The 23,340-nt window shown below is 36.0% G+C and overlaps 1 protein-coding gene across 16 annotated transcripts in view; it reads right to left on the bottom strand.

The window, feature by feature from the left end:
* Positions 1–23,340, bottom strand: part of LOC124187153 (thyrotroph embryonic factor) — a 219,627-nt gene that overhangs the window by 49,804 nt on the left and 146,483 nt on the right. The gene's annotated exons all lie outside the window — the stretch shown is intronic.

Below are 23,340 nucleotides of genomic sequence, written 5' to 3'. Positions count from 1 at the left end.
ATATTCTCTCAGAGAATGTTCTGTAAGTGTATAAAATAAATACCAAAAATCAGGTGAATACCTGCAAATTATTTGATTTGTTTGTACGCTGAAATATTCAAACTAATGAAGTTGATCAGTTGTATAATTTGTACATAAGTTACGGTTTTATTTTTGACCTCGGTCTGAAATTTCGGCACCAAAAACAGGTGTAAAGAAATGAAAAAATTGTCAATTGATTCGTCGCAACGAATAAAATGTTTCAATAAATTTAAAACTGTATTTGGCGTATGAAAAATATTGTCAAGTTTCGAATAAAAAATGAATATAAAAAATTGATCTTAGTCGAAGCAGGAAAGTATATGCATTAGTAATAAATACGACCGCGGGTACAAAATTTGTTGAAAAAAAAAGTTCAATGCTATTAAATTTGGTAAAAACGTTTCGTGGTTATCAGCAACACCTGCAACAGCCAAAAAGGCTTGACTCTCACAGGCGAGTTAAACCTAGCTTAGATGTTATCTGCTTTATCTATACCTCCGGTTTTAAAGATTGACATTTGGCTGGCCTCCTTTCTCCGTTGCCGTCTCCACGTGGTCGGCTTGTTTTTTATTTAAATTTTTTTATTTTATTTTTTTTTTCATCACTCGTCAATCCGTCAGTTCCTAACTTTGTTCCTGGATAGTAAGCCAGCCATCATATTCATCCGTGTGCGAGAAAGTAGGTATCGTTCCGAATTGTAGCGTGAGACGTGGACTAATCATCTGCGTATAATGTTCAAGGGACGATATTTAGTAGCCTCAACTTGCAACAAATTAATTGTGAGAAAAATAGGGGTAGGAATGTTATTTATTTTATTTTTATTTTTTTTTAATAATAGAAAACAATTAAACGCCGTAGAGAAATCAAATCGACATAAAAGAAATCTGACTGATATATAAAAGATAAAAAAAGATGTCGTAAAAAAGGTGACAGCAGCTGCGATGGCAATAATTATACTCATTGTCAACTAAACGTAATTGTATTAGGATATTAAGCGTGAAGGACCCTGTTTTTAATTTCCCTTGTATTGATTGGTGATTTTGTGACTGTATGTTTAGCTGCAGGCAAGACTAGAGCTAGGCTATTTATTAAATTATTTGGTCTTTTAAGCTGTAACCTTCAGAACGTAACGAAAAAAATGATTTAATCAAAAACATCACAACATCAATGTTTTAACAGTGAAGCTAATGTTGATTGAAATAAACAGTGTTGTAAGAATCTATTTGTTACACAGATGTAGTCTAGAAAAATGTCAACTTAAATTCAAAAAAGTTTGTAATAGCTGACGATTTTTGACACATCATTTTTGTAACTATAACAAGCTATGGAAAAAATTATTTTAAGAATTCGTAAACTGTTCATTTGCCACTAAAGCATGTATGGATCAATAAGTTTTCGCAAGAGGAACAAGAAATTGTGAAGAGATTAATGAACGGAATTTTTTAAAATTCGATCCCAGCTTCTGAAACTTTGTTTAACGTTTTTCTTTTTGTATAATTTTGAAAACGGGTCTAGAACCCCGAATTTAATTTTCCAGTGGCGGGTAGTAAACATTCCTCAACTATTTACACCTTTTACCGTAACCGAAAAATATAGTTCTCGATACGAAACGAATATACGTTGTTTAGTTGTACTAAACCTTTTCATCAACTTTTTTTTTTTTGTTATGGTCATTGACTCTATATTTCTTTGTAGTATTGCAGAATGTAGTATTGCTTACTCCAATCAGACCAAGTAGTTACTTTCACCAATTTTTCTTCTACTTAAATTAATGTTCAAGCCGCTATCACAAGTAGAATAATTTTACCACAATTTCCCAGTCTCCCTAAAAAGTAACCCCGAATCCGCGGCACCTTCACTTACCAACTGAGTCACCCGACGACAGCGCCAAATCGACCGTATTTGTCCCAACCGACGGACATTTTCTGCTGTCTACACCAATGACTCATGTCACCCAATCACAGGCTTCCGTGGTTACGCCATGTTACGAAATTAACCGATCGTTTTCAATTGAGTAAATAACGGTTTACTCGGTGTTTCTGAAACTATTATAAAAACTTCACTTTTCCTACACCGGGGGGAAGTTTTTTTTCGGTACAAATATTTGTTTTTTCGGAAAAATGATGATAAATAACCGCCAGGTGACGCGTCAACTTTAGCGCTAGTCCCGTCGATGAGGACAAATTTGGCCACTCGCGGCGCCACTAGTACTCGCGCTCGGTCTCTATACCATCATACGAGAGCGAATGAATTTCACCTGGTGTTTGCACAGCATAAAACGAACGCAGAGTCAGAATCGTCGTCCTACGACGGCAGGCATGACGATGTGACGTCTTGTACTTACTTCGACTCGCACTTAACTGTGACCTGGTTTCCGCAGCTGATTTGTTGAACTTAGTAATATCTGGGCAACGCGTGCGCGCTTCGAGTTTAACTCACAATAAATAACGTTATTCCACATTTACTCGATTTGAGCTTCGCCACGGGTTTCAGATATACATGTGCGTATAGTTATATATGTTTATTACTGTGCTATAAAGTTGTTAGAACTCTTCTGAAGTAGCAGCAACAACGGTAGTCAGATAAACCTGGTATTATTCGGCTAGCGAATAATTACCGAAGTAAAAATTGTGTCCGAAAACTTGAAAATAAAATAGAATAGTAAAATAAAAATAAAAAAAACAATTCATATCCCGAATTTGCAAATATTTTCAGGAATATCTGCACAGTGCGATTGTTTCGACTGAAAAAGAATGACACTGCAATGTAGCTGGATTATAGTTAGGACAAAAACGTCGTATTGAAATTCTTGTTGATGTTCCTGAAACATGTTGTTAAGAATATTGAAAAGAACATTCGGATTGTACTCAAATTAGCAGATGGAGAACTGTCGGAATAATAGAGATTATCTCTATACTTGGACAAAGATATTTTTATAGATAGACCTAGATTAGTCAAGTTTCCGGGTACGGAAAAAATTTTGTTAGCATGTGAATTGTTCAGTTTGATAATTCTTTTGTTTTTTTTCGTCATAATTACCATTTATCCTTGTACAATACAGAGGATTTTTTCTGAGAAGTTTAAGACCCGTAATTTCATACACTTATTCAAATTGTGCAAAAAGTAAATTTGCGAAAAATCGAATCCAAAATTTCATGAAAAATGAAGATTTCTTGATACTTCTATAGCCATCATCATTCGCTGATCAATTCATGAATATAAAGCCTAAGATCTGTTTTTAAATATTGCATTCTAAGATTTTACCAGCTTGAAGAATTCAAACGAATGATTACATAGGATTTTGACAATTTCAAGAATTTTTGTATTAGCTAAGATTTCAGTATTTTTTATGCATTAAAAAGATTCCTAGATATTCCGTGCGATTTTGCAAACAATCGCAATGTTTCAAAAAAGATTCGCGTTAATCAGTTTCTACATGCTTTCGTGGCGCTTTTCATTCGATTTCGTGAAAAGTGAGAAAAATGAATGCGATTTCCGAAGAGTTTTGAAGGTTTGAAAAACAGACGATTTTGTAATTAACGGAAAATCTCTACAAGGTTTTTTAAACAATTCAAAATCTCGCTCAATTTTTTCAAAACTTGGTATGTTTCTGAAATCTATTGAAATTTTGTAAAATCATCAAACCACGATTCGATTTCACAAAATCTTTAAGATATCATGTGATCATCAAAATAACATAAAAAATTTCTCAAATTTCTTTGATGAAATGGATAATGAATCAAAATCATTTCAAAATTCTTAAAATGTTATGAGATCATTCAGAATTCCGTATAATAAATAATAGTTTGAAGTTTTTTTTTTTTTTAATTTCATGGAATCTCGCGAAATATCACGAAATTTTTTCACAAGGTGCACAATCTTTTGAAAGTCTTGATAATTTGAACCCTGTCAATCTAGCAATTAATTTTTTTTCTTTTCGGCACAGAAGTAAGAAAAAAAATTCAGGGTTTCGCAGGGAATATTAAAAAGAAAAGTGACAAAAAAAAAAAAAATAAGTAAAGAGTGCCACTGTAACAGCTTCTGTGACTGAAAGGGCTGGTAACCGAATATGTTATAGCAGTGACGTGAAATTTCGTGAAATCTCATCGTATGATACTTGAAATTCACTGAAAGCCTGCAAAATGACGTAAAATGTTAGAAAATCGGCAGAAATCTGATGTGATAAAAAATTAAACGGCTATAATATATCTATAATAATTCGGCCGGATAAAAAGATTTTCTCACAGCATGTTATACATGTTTACGTATGTATGTAATATGTATACCGCATATATGTATAAGTGGCGGCAAATCGTAGAAAAGGAGAAAGAAGGCCGCGGGAGCTGTTGGGAAAAGAAAACGGGGAAGTTGAAGAGCGGCGAGTTCCTGGGAGCGGATTTATTACACCGAGAATAAATCAGACGCGTGTTTCACGAAGGCGTGTATACTCAGTGGCTGCGTGTGTACGTATAACCTATTCCGGGTTTAACAAGGCGCATAGCGGCCAGAAAAGCGATTCCTGCTCCGCGTGTAAAAGTCTGCGTAGAGGCAACGCAACGGTGCGTGCGTCCCCGTTATTTTGGCGGTGAAAGTGAAAGTCACATGGCCCGATCCGGTCGGCTTCGACTGACACTTACATTTCCACTTTACTTCCTAGGGCTAGGCCAACCAAGAAATGCCGAACCCCCGCCAGCCGTTTTGCTTTATGTTGTTTTTGTGTACCTCCTACGTGTGTCGCTCTGATCGAGCCGTGCACTGAGAAAAATTTCATTTCTTACAGTAACTGGGAAAATTCAGTGAAACAGGTATCGTTAAAAAAAAAAAAAATTGTATTAATATTGTTGGAACTACGGAAAACGAGGTACGCGTAACCATTTTGCGCTATTGTCAATCCTTTTTGGTTATTGCAACGCAAAATCTGTTTGTGAGGTTTAATCTACTTTTTTGGTTAAATAAGGCTGTAACGTCGATTTATTCTTGCACAAGCGTTAATTTTTCGCAACAGTTACACGAAAATATAGTAACAGTGATCATAATGAGAAAGAATAGTAACGGATCCTAGACTTTCCGGTAACAGCTAGAAAACTAATTTTCATTTTGTACATGGAACTATATTTTTAGATTGTGGTAAAAAATGAAAATAATTAAGGACTGAGCGGTAACCGGAACTAAAAATTTCTCTCGGTGTAAGCCGTAAATTTGAGATTCAGATTGTTCTCCTCCCCCCATCTCCATTTTATTCTCTTTATTTTTACTACCGACACAAGTTTTTTTTTTCTTTTTGCCTCAACACTCGCGCTTTTTAGACAAATTTTTGGAGATCGGTGACCCGAGAATCGAGGATTCTTACTAATCTTAATACGAGTATAAATGCGAAATTATTTTATTCGAAAGCTGCTGGGATCTCGACGACGAATGTGAAAATAAAAAGTTCTGGAATTATACAAACTGTCGCTTGGATAACGATCCGTCGTTAAAATCGAGTCAAAAATTTAAAAAAAAATTGTGTAGATTCGTTCGATTTTAACTTCACGATGGTTAATTTCATTCGGAAGACTATTTTTTACGAATTGATTGTAATATATTTATTTTTTTTTTTTGTTTGTTTCATGGCTTCGTTGAATGTTTATTGTAGAATATTGTGCCGATTTTGATTATGATCAACAAATCATATTAGCAATTTAGGAAATAGCATTAAGTCGACTTTCTGAAAACAAAACAAAAATCTATGCAATGACTTCGTAGACAGTCTTCTGAAAAAAAATAAGAGGTCGTAGAGTAAAATCGAACAAATCTGCTTGACTTTTGCCACTCCGAAGCGGTTTCAAACGAATTAAGCATCGATACTCGAACTGGTGTTTATATTTCTGACATTTTCTATTTTGTTATTCTTAAAGAGATCTTTCTTAGCTTACGAATGTATAATAATAATTCGATAAACACGACTATCTCGTAATAAGGTTAACTAAAACTATCGATTTTCAGTCAACCACCTTCTGAGTAAGTGAAAAACGAGCGTTTTCAAAATATAAATAAAAAGATAGAGAGAATGACAATTTGGAAAAAAGAAAAAAATACAATCGTGATGTAAAAATCAAACAGAGCCTGATTCTTTTGCCTAATAATTATTACAATATGTATGTATATTATTCCTCGCGGAGAAAAAGAAACGCGGCGCAAAAATTTTCACTCATTCACACTACGCTGGGAATTGTTTCTGTAAATGTTGTATTTTTCATTACCATTCGACAAAAGTGGCACGTTTCCAAAGACATGTTTAAGTAAAAAAAAATTGCATTTTTCTAAGCTCTTGTTTCGTTTCTTTTTCTCCATTTCTGAATCCCTTCACCCGTAAAAGGGGTGAAATAGAATAGCCAAGTTGATTATTTCTGTGTAATTGAAGAAGCAAATTTGAATTCCAAGTTCCAGTCGATTTCTGAAAATAAATAATGGAGGTCGACAACGCAACGACGAACAGGATCCACACTCGGGGAAATAATGGATCCTGATTCGAGTTTTATGACCGGAATCAACCGACGAGAGAGTCCTTCAACCGGTTTAGCGATCGGCCGGTGAAACGGTACACCTACTACCACCATGTAGACGCGGCCCATTTAAATCTGGGTGAGCGCAAATATCGTCGAATTATGTTGAAAAGTGTATTTCAGAACCGGATCAACGACGAAGAAGTCAAGGCATAAAGAAAATAAACTTATACATAGAAGAAAAACGTTGCGCGACAACTTCTTTTCTTCTCCACTATCGACTTCCAAGAATACGTGTTCAAAAATTCTTTGCCCGATGTTCGAGTAGCGGAATTAAAAAGGAATTATAAAGTCGAAAAAATGAAACCGTTCAAGAAATCTCTAGTGAAGTTACCTTTGTCAATGATAGTGATCGCCAAAAAAGCAAATTCAAATAACGAAATTTAAGATACTATATCAATAATTCGAGAAAAACTTTCATAATTAGAATGTTCAAAATTATTAATGTATGGTATTTGGAATTTGATTCTTACGTGTTTCAGCTCGATTTGCACACTGAGCAGAACCCGAGATATTGTGTAAAAAGTATTAAAAAAATTGTACTACTTGTAAAATTGTGTTCAGGTGATCTTTATGGTAGGAAAAGTAAGCTCTTGGGGTTGTGGAGTTGACGTTTAAGTTTAATATAAAAATGACGTTTGGATATAAAATTGTGAATCAAGGGAAGTTGAGGTGACGAGTAAACTAATTACAAAAAATTGACTAATTTGAAAATCTATAGTTTTTAATCAAAGTTGATTCCACATCGAAAAATTTTTGGGGAGCAAAATTTGTGCTGTAAAGATCTTTCCTTATCATTCGAATGTAGGTTTTTTTCGACGAACAAAAATCATGCGCATAGTTTCGATCAATCACCTTAGTTTCAAAATAAATATTTCCCTAATTCGTAAATAATTTGGTGAATTTTTTCTTCTTAGTTTCCCAGATTCGAACGACAAAAAATAGTTCATCGAAGAATACGAGATATTTCAAGGATCGATTGGGCCATTATTGTGGAAAAATTCACAAGTTACAAAATTTTTTTTATTCCAAACCTTCCGTGATGCGAATGAACTTTTTTTTAAGATACTGTTTCGTTTTGAATTATGTTGATTTTCTCGAGACTCTTGAGAGTATCTGTACTTGTTCACTTAAATGATAGAAATGTTCTTTGAAGTGACGAGGAATCAATCGAGATAACTAAAATCATTAGAAATTATCGCGAATCAGTCGAAATCACAAGCCTGCGGTACATGCACAAACGGTTTCAATACATTAACATCCCAGCGATTTTTACCTTATCACGTGATTTCCGTTGATTTTAGTTTATTGATTTATTTATTTTGATTCCCAATTATTTTCCGCTGTTCCAGGTGATTTCTAGCGATTTCTCATTATTGCCTGTGGTTGTATTTATCCGGAAATCACCTAAAACGCTCAGAAATCACTGAAAATCAATAAAAATCACACGATCAGGTAGAAATAACTTGAAATCAGTGTTAGAGGTTGTATAATTTTGTGAACAATTTTACTCTCTTCCTAATGTTCGAGCCAGACGGTCCGAGTAACTCAACGTCAATTGCAACATGTGAGTGCGTGAAAAAACTTTAGAAAGATCAGAAAATAAAAGTCACAATACCGACCTCTTAAAGACGCAAAAATGTACTTTTATGTAATTTTCTCAATGTCGAAGGTAAAATTATTGAGGAGTCGACATGTAGAAAAGTAAAGTACAGAAAACCAAAATACAAAATTATCAAAATTCTGCTAAATTCTTATTCATTCTGAATATTTTCAATCATGGATTTGCAACTCTTTGACTATTCTACATTTCGACTCCTTGATATGTCAACTCTACACACTTCATAAATCATACGAAACAGATTTTCGCCTCTTTGAAAATTCGATAATGTAACCCATTTATCTTCTGATCTCTTCACACATTTTTCACCCCCCTCCACGATCTGTGATTCACGCATCGCCAATCCACGACCATATTTCCTCATGACGTCTGCAATTTAGCCTTTCAGACACAGTGGAATGCTCAGCGTTCCACCTCAGAAATTTCTTCGAAGAACAGTTATTTAGATGAGAATATCTCAGGCTCGAATCATTGAGTCGGTAATAATACTAACCCACTCTTTCGGAAGGATGTATGAATTCTGCCTTCAGAATCGTGTTCAGCGACCCCAAAAGCCCCCGAGTATCAAATTTCGCACAGAATCATTGCATATTGATAGTTTTTTCAGTTTTAAATCAGCCATATTGTATCCGCCATCTTGGATTTACGAATTATTAAATTCTGACTTCAGATTAGTGTTCAGCGCCCCCCCAAAAATCTCCGAGTAACCAGTTTTGGCCAGAACCATCGAAATTTGCTAGTTTTTCGATTTTACATCCGCCATATTGGATTTAGAAATGATCAAGTTCTTACTGCAGATTCTTGATCAGCGACCTCAAAATCCCCCGAATAACAAAATTCAGGTCAAAATGTTAATTTGAAAAATGTGTGACCGAAGAGGTTAATCAGCTCATTCCATTGTCCCGATTTGAAATTTTACAATCCGTTCAATATTCCTTCTTTCGTTCCCTTTTGATCTCCGACACGAGCGGTCTGCGAGTCTGGCGTGTTCGGTTCGTGCAGCAACCCGGAAGGCAACCAGTCCTCCGACACACGACGAGCGCAGAGAAAGTTATCCTCCCTCTCCTCCTTCACGCGTCCCGAGTTCGCGGTTGGGTGCAGGAACAAACATGTCAACTTTGACTAGGTTCTCGATCCCGAGTGGCTCTTGAAGCCTGTCTAATCTCGATAATAATCAGAGAAGGAAGAGAAAGAGAAGCGCCGAAAAACCGAGTGAATTTCCTTCATTAACAATTAAAGGTTATGTATTATAGTACGCCTACCGTTACCGACCGAGCAATCGCCCAGCTGATCGTGAGAGCATCTTTTATTTACTAAATTATTATAATTCCTAGTTCTCGTCCAGCGATCTCAATATTGCGTGAAAACAGTCTCACGATGGATCATTTTACTCCTCGTTCTTGCCGGAATTGCGCAAAGTATCTCAGCTATGCATTTTTACGGCCCCTGAAATGCAGGGAATGTGGAAATAGTAACACGCATCAAAAAAACTACACTTTTTTTGACGATTTTTGGTATATCAGTAACTTTCCTGAATATCGCTATAAAAGAGCGATGCACCGTAGAAATTCGAACCCTTTCCGTCTGTTCGTTTATTCAACGATTATTATAGGAAGAAAAGCGTGCGTTTGCTCGGTCGGTAAAAGGTAGAAGTACTACATGTCTTTAACGTTCCACCCTGTGGTTATCTCTTTGTTTTTTGGCTCACAATCAGTACGTGAATCAGCTGTGACTAACATGGAAAGCGGTGTTGGATAATGAAGTTCACTTACACTTTTAGCTGCACGCAGAATTTAGCGAAGAAAACTTGATTTTTCCCGTCATTAGAGCTAACTTGTGTTTGATTTTTGCTTTTTTTTGAACACAGATTGAGTTTCTTATGCCACTGCGAGGTTTCGAATCTTGAAATAAGCCGTTTATGGTCTCAAGTCCATTATTCTTTAATTGCAGTTTATCCGTAAACTTAAGCGTCGGTGGTATAAGAAATTTTTGTCATTAAAATTTCGTATGTTCATAACGAGTCAGAGTCAGTTGCATTTCTATGGAGTTTTTGAAGACATGACCAACTGAAATTGAAAATTAATAAGAAATCGATCGAGGAGAAGTAGAAAATGATCATTGTGTGTCCACTTCTTAACGTGCGTTTTTGTTTCGGACAAATGGAAGAAGTGGGGAAAAGTCTTTTTAAAATCTCAATGCCGTGCATACGATGAATAATTGTGTCGAACAAGTTTTGTTATTAAGATGAAGAAGTAAAAGAAAAACGAAGAAGAACAGCCAGGTTGAAAAAGAAAAGGAGTCGTAACAATAAATTAAAACCGTACAATACAATAATGTGAAAAACAGAGAAAAAAAAAAATCAAGACTATCATGGAAAGGAAGCACAGCTGACAGAATACGAACCAAGGAAGCAATTTATGGCAATTTAGCAATTAAGCATAAAGGAAAGTGAAGCGAAATGTGCATTTGCTGCACCGATTGTAATACCTGCATTCAACTGTCTACGGACTGCGGTGGCACACGCTACAGGTATCAATACCTACGTGAAATTCACACAAACTCATAAATTCATTACGTATGTATGTATGTGCGCATGTATAATATGCCTAGAATACGAGTCAAGAAAGTGAAAACAATTGAAAACGAGGAGTCAGTAGGTATACTAGACTGATTCAAAAAAATCGACTGTTTTGTTTTTCAATGTCACATGCTCAATAGTTGTTGGAATAGAAAATGAGATTTACTCTAGAGTATCAAAAATAACGAATACATCATTTGCGCTATGTTGAATTTATACGCGATTTCAACTTTAACCTTGAATAAATTTTGAAATAGCTAGTTTAGTTATCAAAAAATGATAACCAAACTTTTTTGTAGAGCACTAAATTACCCACAAACATATGTATCGAACGTTTACGTACATTGATTGCCGAGTTGCTGAGCTGGAAAATTCAGAAATCACTAAAATTATTTTCTCATGTTGATTAAATGGAAGAGGAAAAATTGCGTTCAGGAACCATTGAATATAATTATCAAGAGCTCAAATTATAACAGGCACTTTATTTCCTCTTCCTACAACTATTAAATATGTGACATTGAAAAAAAAACACTCGATTTTTTCGAACCAGTCTAAGGTATAAATATAATGTATTATAGACGGGGATCTGAGTTCGAAAAATCTTATCCGCATCTCTGCATCGTTTAATTTTAATTAGCTACAAATAGCTTTGAGGTGTTGTAATTTTTCTCACTTCAATATTTTGCTCCTTTGGGGTATTTGATTATTTTGTGCAAACTTTTATTTGTTACATGGTTACTAGAAAAGTCTAATAACATGGCTGGTACATCGTTACAATAACGGTTTAAGTATTATTTTAATCACAAGAAAATAGGGTGCAAGTAGCTATTTAATGTGATTATAACTGTCAACGTTCCTTTTTCTGGTTATCGCAAGGTTAAACTTGTTTGTTTCTTGATAGTTGAATACATATTATCAGTTAAACAAAGGCTCGACATCAATTGATGGTTGCACCGACATCAAATTATCGCAATCGTTACAAGAATATATAATACGAGTGATTATTGGGGTGATCGTTAATTTCGAACATATACTTGACACCCCTGGAATCTATAGATAATGACGATAAAACATGGCCCGAATTATTGAAAATTTTCAGCATGATTGGAAAGGGTGCCGAAATCGATTTGATAAATGAGCTCACCACGCTACATTTGTTTTTTCTTTTTTTTTTCTATCCAAGTCTATTTTCAAACCTATCAATGACGTATGATGTGCTACAACGTTTATACTATAGGTGAGAATTTTATGTCGAACTAATATTGCCTGTGTAACGTTGCGATGTGATAAGAACACTATCAAATACATTTACGTGCTGAAAATATTTCGGTTTCTCGTTACACCAAGTTTTGTCCGTTCCTTTTTTTTTTTTTTTTCGACCAAGCGAAATGAATTGAAAAACAGTTCTTTTTTAATCGACAATTGAGAATTTGTTTTTTATTTCGAATTAATATCGGGACTCTTTCCAATCAAGTTGAGAATCTAAAATAGTTATGACACTGTTTTTTCGTCATTATCTGTCGATTCCAGGGGTGGCGCATATATTTTTGAAATTAACGACCACCCTAGTGAACACAATGAAAAATGAAAGTAAACGTCATCTAGATTTTATGGTTACAGGTACAAAACTCACGGTCGTTTTGTACTCAAAAGTACATTTTCCGGCTGTGATAAATAAATGAAAATAATCAGGTAGCGTGTATTCTTTTTTTCATATTTTACCTGCAGACGCCAAAACCTCTGTGTCTCGGCGATCGCATTGTGCTTAACAGATAATAACCATGGATGTGGGAAATCTGTCAATTGGAGAGCAATTTCCGGTCAGAGAATACAACAGAGAAAAAAGAGGTAAATCACAACACGTGAACATTTTTTGCTCGTTTTCGCGGATCTAAAGCATCGAGAACCTAGCTATTAACTTGCACGAATTATCTTCGGAGTATACGATGTATGATTGCACATATCCAGGTTACTTGTATGCTACCCACGATGTTAAGTAGAAAATTAGACAAATTTATTACAAGTAGATGCGTGCGTGTATAACGCATGCTCAATGCAACGCCGATAAACAATTTTCAAGTGCTCCAGCAGGGTTGCTCACAATAGTCCAGTCATAGCAGGGCTGAATTAAAAACATTCGGGATATAACTGCGTTTTTGTGTGTAGAAATTTTTGGCCCGCAAGAACTCAAATGTGTAATTGTTTTTGAGCTGCATAGCCGGCGTTTCGAGAATATAGAAAAATTTGACCAATTTTGCGATTTTCTCAAAAACTGCTATCGATAGATGAAAAACAACTTGACCATCGTGTAGAGCGGAAAATTCTACATGTAATTATGTTCTCACATGTCGGAAACGCAATAGGATTACCAAATTTTAAACAAAAGAAATTATTTCACCAAAATTCTCTAGAAGCCGTCGATAAGTAGAATTTCTTTTTTATCAATTTGTTAATCCGACTCCGTTTCCGACTTATGAGGACATAATTCGATGTGAAATTTTTCACTCTACACGATGTTCAAGTCGTTTTTCATCCAATTGATAGCAGTTTTTGGGGAAAACGCAAAAAACGCCAAATGCTACGGTTTTCTCGAAACGCCAGCTATGGAGCTCTAAAGTGACTTCAGATTTGAGTTCCTGAGGGTCGAAAACCCCGATGTACGAAAATGCAGCCATACCCCGGATATTTTTAATTCAAACTTATTTTCTAATATTAATAGACGTGGTTGTAAAATTTTACAACGGTGCTGCGACTTGTACATATAATGTACAGTTGTTAGGTATAATTAGCTATACAGAAAACGTATTATTACGATATAACGTTAATGGAGAATACAAAACAATGAGCATGAGGTGAAGATAAAAAAAAAACCTTACTGAGCTAATTCTTCATATCGTTTTATAAGACGATTTTTAGACATCGAAATAAATGTTTCAGCGGCGCCGGACGACATAGAAAATTATCTCTTTATTTTTTTCCCCCCTCTTTTCGAAAGCTGTAGATCGCAAAAATTGTTACATCAATTGTTGATCGCAAGAACAAAAACTTGTAAATACAAAATACAGTCTCTATAGGTTTCATAGGCACGTATTCAGTGATTAATTTTCGCACTTGTCACTCGTTTTTTGCTTGGTTTGCAGTGCTGTTTCACTTACTTTGGAGAGAAAAAAATTCGTCTGGCCTAACGCATTCATCACAAAAAAAGTTCGCGATTCTTATCAATTCGCAAAGTTGTGTTGTGAGGTTGCCAAGAATATTATTTACGATACAATTTTTTGGAACAGAAACTATTCCCGTGTCTATATATATATATTCCTTGTTTACATTTATCGATTCTTAAATTTCCGTTCAAATTTACGCATATTTCAAAACCGGTTGGTCTCGAAAATTTCAGAGAAAAAAATTAGGGATTTCTTTCAGATGGTAAAATAAGTGGAATATGGGAAATTAGGCAAATTATATATGAGAAATGTCGAGAAATACGCAAAGAGCGGTAAAAAATGTGTATCAATGGTCACGATGCAGTCTCTGAAAATTTTCGTGTTTTACTGTAACTAAAAAAGATTGACCTGCGTACAAAATGAAAATGGGTCTTGTAGCTATAACCAGAAAATCTGTTTCCTTTCAATACACGGTCACTCGTACCATATTTTTTTGTAACTATTCGGATAATTTAATGACGGTGAAACTATAAATTGATATTAAGGAGTTGTTTACCTAGAAATAATATATCATACAAAATAAACAGATTTATCGTCTCGATAGCCAGAAAATCTAATACCTTCTTCTTCTTCTAACAACCAGAACAGTTACTTAAACCACAATTTCTTGTGATTCGAAAAATTTATGTCAACTGTTATCATAAGGATACCTGAATTTTCCACGAACTGTAACAAATACAATTTTTCTCTGTACGGAAGGTATTAATTACCTACCTCAAGTCGCAGATAAGATCCTTATCTACGAGGGTATAATTTCGACAGTTTATCTTTAAATGAAGTTTATCTGATTAATACTTTGATTCCTGTGTGAATTACTTTGAGGCTTGTTATTATTTGTTTTTTTTCCTGCTCCAAGCATCTTTTAACGTATATTATGATAGCATTCACAAGTGTTTGAGCGTATTCTACGTACACGTACGTATCCAAGAAAATACGCGATCCTTTCTAAAGGGCCATGAAAAACTTTACATCAGGTCCGAATGAGATATTCGTTTATAAATATTGATTGTGAGTTATTTCGAATATCTTAACGATTTAGAAAAATTATATTTCAGTACTTTTTTATAGAGCGTAAAATATTCTCTAAGATTCTGTATCCATATGTTTTATAAGTCGAGCCATTTACGAGAAAAAAAAAATGAACAAAATTTTCCGATCTCTTTTACGTGTTATTTAAATGGAAAATGGAAAAAATTAAATAGGCACCTCTAAATATTACTTAATAACTTTTACAACTGTCTAGTAATGTAAAATGCAGAAAAAGAAAAAAAATTATCCAAGCGTGTTGAATGAGAATCCAAAATCAGAATCCAAGGTTCAGAAATATGAATTTTACTTCCTTATTTCAAAGGCCAAATTTCTTGTTTTGCATAGAATTAGCATGGTCAAGTGGAAATTATCACGGTTCTCCGAAACGTGGAGAAGAGTACGAAAATGTTGATAATAAGTCGGAAACCTGTAATCTGGAAATATTCGTAAAGAAAGGAAGAAAGCATAGAAAATAAAAATAGATTATAGTCTTTCGATTCTTAGTCAACAGGAGCGCTGATAACGATGCAGCATGAATGCTTATTTACTGCAGTATACATATAAATATATCGCTCGACTATACACGTGGCTTTAATCTCCTTGATTTATTTCATAAGCACACTGACCATTTAGCCTCAGCGACGAACTAATTAAGTCGTAATCAGCTAAAAAAGATGATTCAAAGAGTCGAATATTACGCGGACACGATATTCGTTGAACATTTTTTTTTCATACATGCTGATGACACCCAATTTTTAATACTGCTGTAAACAACTAATGCAGAAGTTTGTTTCGTCAAATTGTACAGTAATAAAAATGTAACCAGGTTGATAAGTCTTCAATCACGATATGGATAAAATACAGCGATTAAGTTTATTTTTAGCCAAGTGAATAGTGCTGTATACGCTGTGGAATAAAATATATTTTAAATCCAACGAATTACAACTGAAAAAAAAGATTTACATTAATTTCAGAGCTATATAATTATCGGCTAGTTTTTGTCAATGACAAAAAAATATCGGTAAGAACTTCAAGTCAAGTCAATCGTAAGAGTTTCAGTTCCCATTTACTAGAAGGAAGCAAGGTTTGGCGAAATTTGTCTAAAAATTGTCTCACCTAAGAAGGGTAGGGATTAAAAAACTGGAATTTCTGATGATAGAAAATCTTATTCGTAGAAATTAAAAATGGGAAAAGTTTAAGTACAGAAAATTGAAAATATAGTGTAAGTTGAAATACAGAAAGACAAAGTGTAGAAAGGTCAAAACATGGAACAGCAAAATCGAGAATCTGTAAACGATTTTATACCATCGAGAAGAATTCTGATGGTTCCACAGTTTGGCATTTTATGATTATGACCTTTCTAACCTTTTACTTCTCCATACTTCGACTTTCAACGTTTTCAAATTCTATACATCAAGTTTTCACTTTATAATGTAAAATAAATAACATTAATAATGGAAAAGCAAGTTTGAATACAGATTCTCAAGAATAACTGAAATGTTACCAGGTTGAAGTTAACAACGTTAATGCAACGAAATATTGAAACCAGAATCATTGCTTCGAAAGTTTAGAAGGACTTTAAAGTAATTTAATTTCCAAAATCTGAATACACTTTGCTTGTTAATAATAGATTAGTCAATTTGAGACGATTCTTAATTTGCGAAATAATGATTTTTTCTAAAAATGAATCGCTCAATATTAACATTGCGAACTTGACTCTCTTGAAATGTTGAACAACTCACCGAGTGATAGAGTCAGAGTATTTAACCCATTTGCAGCGGAGGAAATCTTGCAGGTGAATTTAATTTTGGCCATTATAATTGTTGTTCGGTTATTTTACTTTCACGTCGGGAAACCGAATGTAAAAGAATGTGCGAGAAAAATTGAGAGTAACGTTCGAGCAAGAGCTAAGACAAACTGTTGATAGCCGGTTCAGTTTGATCATCTTGAATTCCGACGATATATGTATAAAAGCTCTGACGCGAGAAATGTTATCTATCAGATTTAGAAGGCCGCTGTTAGAGCAGCAGCGGGTCGACCGATAACATTTGTAATGTTTATTTATAACACGATACCCGCGCCGTCAATTTTTCAACTCCCTTGTAACAACTTGCCACGCGGGCCAACCACGATTATCGCATGTTACAATTCTCAAATCTGCATATGAGGAATTCCATTCGAACCCGACCATCGTATTTTGTTTAAAATTCGTTCTGCGGTTGTTTCGACTCTGAAACAGTATCCTAATTTTTTTTTTTAGATTTCTTATTCAACTGCTCAATTATTTATAAATATTAAAAGTGATTTTTGAAAGGACCCTTTTTAAAATTCTCAGGAACTTTATTTTTTATTCCAAACATTTCCAGGCCGATTGCTTTCCATTTTTTTTTTTTTTTTTGTTAGCTAAAACATTGTTTAAACACTCTGAAAATTCCTGAATATTTTCAAAACTTCTATTCTTCACTTGGGATATTTATAGACCGGTTCTATTATCTAGCAATCTAGTAATATTATCGTCCGTCTTTTGACACGTTGAACTTTTTTTTAATAAACTTCATGATGAAACCGGCTTAGATGTCGGAATAAAGTCAGAGGAAAAATACAGAAAAAAATTATTCACCAAATTTCATGTCCATTAGTTTGAACGTATACATTTTTTTCAAAAACCGAAGTGGAAGAACCGTTGAAAAAAAACTTGTTTCGGATTTTTGTAATCATAACTGTTTTTTTCTTAGCACTTCATTTTTTATCGCGTTATTGCATTCGAGTGAACTTTACGAAACTTGGACAGCTCTTGGACGCTGATTAAATTGATGATTAAGATATGCAAAAACCTCGAATAGTTGAACGAATCAACAACGCGGTATAACTGGCTGTATAAACGAAAGAAATCCGCGTAATTTCTTGATCAATAAGCACACAGTGTTATTTTTCCAATTTTTGTTGTTATTTGAGAGTGACAATTTTTCAAATTGCACCAATGGGATCACAAAATACTCTACTTGGGCATGAAATTATCCCAAATCACGGGAATAACCCTGAATAGTCGTTGCAACGAGTTGTTCACTTTATTCGCATGTGTTGAAACTGAAAATGACCCTATAAATAGGGTCGAATCACCGTCAAGGGGGAAAAGAAACTTTTTTAACGCTCGTTTCAGGGGAAGAAAAACCGTCTCACTTATAACGAATTATACCGGATACCTTGAGAGTATTCGATGATAATAATAGCCTGAGTAAAAATTGCCGACTGTGAAGACCGCGGCAAACCGTTGATTCGATCGAATTAGGCCACAGCGAGAAAAAAATTTCATTGGCTCAACGAAATCCGGTAATTAATTCATGACCTACTGAATATCTACTCGATGCAAGCGAATCTGTTCTAAGTACATATAAAAGAATATGAACGATAAATCGATCAGGTGGATATCTTATTGTCAGCTAAGTTCTGCTGACTGAAATGAGCTTTTTTTTTAAATCACGAGATTCAGGAAAAAGTTCACTCGGATCAGAGCAACTTTTTTCTTCTCACTTTTAGTACTTCATTTCTCAGTTTGGGGAATTGATTGAATACTATAGAAGATGAAAACTGTGAAAAAAAAATGAAATATTCTAGCTGCATATCGGTATTTTTCAAAATTTGTTTGGGCATTTCACAGTACGAAGAAAAAGAATACAAAAAGAAAAAAAAATTGAAGAAAACGCAGTCGAATTTATAATTTTTAACGGTGTAAATGGTGAGCAAATAGCTGCCGGCGTAACCCGCGAGCATGTAACCCATACATTGTGTATATTACACGTATGTATACACGGTATGAATAATGTAACCACGAAGAGAAAACACTTTCCCGTAAATCCAAACCAAATCACTCGTTTAATAATTCTATCGTGGCAAAGGATCTATTACAGCTGCAGCAGTGAGTATTATTATACCGCAGCAAGTAAATTACATCAGATCGTAAACTATAACAACACCAATCATGGCTGAATGTTTTACAGCGAGCTATTTTCAGTGATTCCTATTTGCGGCAAAAGATTCCGTTCTAACTTCACGGTACTCTGATAACTCATCGAGAATATTGTATTGTTTCGCAAAGATAAATATCGACAAAAAATTTTTCCCGATACACTGATTTTAACACTTTCGCAGTATTTAGAGTATGAAGCTCCAAATTAGTACGAACGATTTCAAATGTAAGCGGAGCTAAGCCGTTCACTTTAAAGTGAAAATATCGACTCAAATGCCTTTATTTGAGTGAAGAAACACTTTTTAGATGATTTTGAGACGTTTTGGACAAGTTTCATATATTGAATTGTGTTTCTTCAATAATTTGCGTTTTTTTCGCAACGTGAGAATAAATTTGAAAAATAAAATAGCTGCAATCGATCTGTTAGAATATTTGACTGTTATTTCATTTACTTGACAATTATTTAATTTGCAGTATATCTCGAGAAAATCGTAAAAAATGAAAATCCAAATTCTTTCAGTGAAACTTACCTTCAAACACATAATTTCACGTGGTTATTTTGCTATAATACGGTTTCAAAGTTACTTCACGCTGTTAAAGCTTATTCTTTTTTTCTTTTATGTATTTTCTTTTTTTTGTTGTTGTTGTTCCATTTGGCTGCAATTTTCAGAACTTGCGGCAAGGTTCTGGCGATGGGAATTTTCCACAGTGAAAAGTTAAAAGAGTATCGGGAATTTTGACCGCTAATATATATGCTTTAGTTGACTCCTTACACCGAATAACCGCGACGTGACGGTTCCAGAAGATTAACAGTAATTTGATAAATAATTACTAAGAAATCAAACAGCGAAGATATATCCAAAGGATTATGCGCTGGTCTGAAACTGTCAGGACACGCAAGCAAGCACTGAACCGGGACTGGACCAATTCATGGAGGACGCATATAAAGGCACTTCTTGTTGCTCCGGTTTGACCATGAATGAATTTAGCACGTTCCTGGCGAAGGTTAAACTACCGTTACTAGGCCAAGGTCTGCGTAGAAAATGTCACCAAAATGTGGAAGAAAATGATCGCTCATTCATTTTCCTCGTCCACGATAATCGACGTGATTTCAAAAGTAAGCTCTAATCTGGTATTAACAGCAGTTGATAACCAATCTTCAGAAATTCTAATGTCTCGTTGGATGAGAAATTATCGTTGGGGTTAAAGAGAAGTGGGATGAGTTTTCTAAACAAATCGCCACAAGATGCGACATTTTTAACCGTTAATCAATGACCCTTAATGACTATCGCGTCCCTTGCGATCACAAAATCATCGCTGACCTTGCGTTAATCAGGAATCGCGAGTCAATCAACCAGAATTGACCCCTCGCTGCGGTCTCATGACTTATCAAAAGTAAGAAAAACACACACATACACGAGACGCTGTATGTAGATCCACAACCGCACGTCAGAATGTTCGAGCTGGAAAATCTGGTGAGTTTGACGTATGTTGAAACGTGGAGAGAAAACCGGCCGAAACTATCGCTCATAAACTGGCTGAGTATATAAACTTTGAAGTGAGAAGGATGTGCCAAATATTAGGGAACAGACCGACACATTTCCACTTCGCTACTGGTCTCTTATCGCAACACATTCAAGATCATAAATTTCCGAGTTACGACTCAACTTGTGTCAGCCGGTAATTTATTCGTATATATAATAGAAAGTGACAAGTGTTTGGATACACACTACTATAACGCATTGATACAATTCCGACAATTGTAACATTACTTAGAGCGGCTGTTCAGCGCCACTTAAACTCAGCACTTATGGATACGAGAAAGTGAATACAATTTCATGGTTGTTGGCACTTCAGATATCATTGTTATGAAAATTCTAGAGCCTCGATCAGGAGGTCGGGTGACCATAAGCCTTCAAAATTCAACGAATGTCCAGATCGGATGAACGATGAATCACATCAATATTTTCTTTGCTCCTTTCCTGAAGAATATATAATAAGTTTTTTTTTGAGCAAGAATAACTGTGTTCATTATTTCTATGGTAATCTTCATCAATTACTGACAATCAGAATACCTTGACCTTCGCTAATGCCACTTACTCGAATAACGAATTCAGTTGTGTACTGCTGTGTGGAACATTGATCTAATGGATCTAGAAACTTTCACGACGGTTTTGATCTGACTGGAAATAAGAAACAATGATCACGATGAAGTAAAGGCGTGCCGAATCCCAACGACGGTCAAACTTGAAAGAGAACTGTCATCTTGACCCCGGTATGCCACCGGAGTTTGCATCGTCCGGGGAATGCTGAACATTGGCAACAAGGTCGCAACAAGTAGCAGGTGGAATTCGCATGTTACAGAAATGAAGCACAGAATCGTTTGCGCTGTGAGGAAAATTCGGCACAGTAGACTTTTGAGGACGACAATTCGATGTCAACCCAACACTATGCGATGCCACTCGAACCCAGTTTGCCTACACAGCTCGACCCGATTCCCTGACTTGCCGTCGATGACGTCCTGCACGAATGCATTCGCATGTCGCAGAAATAGAGGAGAACCGTTTGTGCTGTGAGGAAAATTCGATGCAGTGAACTTCTGAGGACTATAATTCGATGTCAACCCAACACTGTGTGACGCTACTCCAACCCTCCTTTACGTTGAATTTCTGAATTCTCGTTAAAACATGGTTCTACGGCGGTATTTTAGCACTACCATTAAGTAGAGTGTGTCTTCACAGCTCGACCCGATTTCTGGGCTTGCCGTCGATGACGTCCTGCACGAAGGAACCCGTTCCGATTTTACCCAGTAACAGGATCGGCCCGATTGGAAAAAAACCGCGGCTATTTCAGCCGGTGACACTGTTCCGGATGATCCGCGGCCGCCTAGCTGGCCGTGTCCGGTGTCGCGAGATGAGGCTAGAGCTGCCATGCAGAGCCTGGGCTCAGAGCATCTCGCTTGACTGGCCAGCCATGGGATAGGCGTCTGTGGCCCAACCCTCCTCCATTGTCGATCAGGATTAGAGCTGGGCCCGCCGCTCGTCTCCTCTCTTCTATCCAATTCTATTGTGTGTTGTATAAATATATAATTTGCGGAGACCGCTGGAAGAGCAGCGACTGACAACAGCTGGACCTGCGATCACGCACGCTGAGTGCGTGCTCCACATGCGCGTAATTCGCTCGGTGCAACCGTCCCACTCCAATGTTTCTGACTCTGTATTACGATGAGATTGGCTCGCCTGCAGCTACCAGTTAAGAGAGTTCGTTTACAGCTGTACCGACTGTCAGCGAGTCGGGCGAAGATGGTAATAGGGCCACGCAAACTCGTCTATGCAACGATGCACTCGACCTTTCGCTAATCACAATGTTCATTCTTCGACGGATTTTCCAGGTGAAGGCCACACGACTGACCAGAGTTTTTTAAAATAAAAGATAAGGCCCAATCTTACAATTAGCGCGATTGATCGAGTCGACTTTATTCTGTCATTCTCGAATCGTTCAAGCATGTGCCAAACGATATGTAACTAGTAAACTTTCGTTCAACCAGACACAATTTTGTCCCAACCCTTGACTGCAGACAATTGCACAGTTCTATGATCAGTTGGAAACGAATCTTGTTCATAAATTTTGGCTGATTTTTCAAACATCCGACGTTGCAAAGGGTGGCGCAAATCAGTGTTGTGGGTTCACAATTACCAGTGGAACGAATCTAGGGCCCCTGTACATTGAGGAGAAATACAGTTGCGATTAAAACAGTAACATAGAAGTTCTCTTCAAACATCCGTTTCATGCACTGCGTGCGTGTTCTAACCGTAAACATAATTGTGTACAAGTTGTAAAATCTGTTCAGCCGAGAAATGGTCGAAGATATTCGTGTGAATGACAAACCGTCCGTAATTGCTTCAGTATTCCGTCAACACTCTTTCAAAGCCAAATACTTCCCATTTCAAAACTTAATGATTTTCTGTGGACAATCGAATAATAAACTGATGATGAAATAGAACTCATGTTTAGATGTGTTTTGAAAGCGGTTTTTTTCTATGCGACGAAGATGGCTCGGGGTGTGAGAAGGTGTGGCTTAGACTTATCAGCGTATTTGCAGAGGGCGTAAGCAGGGCTGTCCGATAATCAACAGGTGGCCTTTTGGCGAGCGAGTGCCGCTGAATGTGCAGCGTCGTGTCCTGTTCTCTACTTTCATTAAACTTTCTCCCACCTCTTCGTTTACATCGCGCATTGCGCTGAGAGTATTCTCCCACAGACATAGGTATTTTTTTTCCTTCTCCCTTTTTGCGCGTATGGCGGTGTATCAAGAATTTCTTGCACAAGATACGAGCGTCATTTTGCAGCGAACTTAAAAC

Source organism: Neodiprion fabricii, chromosome 7 (assembly GCF_021155785.1).
Source record: "Neodiprion fabricii isolate iyNeoFabr1 chromosome 7, iyNeoFabr1.1, whole genome shotgun sequence".
NCBI lineage: Eukaryota > Metazoa > Arthropoda > Insecta > Hymenoptera > Diprionidae > Neodiprion > Neodiprion fabricii.
Note: the sequence above shows the minus strand (reverse complement) of the source record. Positions and strands in the feature narration are given on the sequence as shown.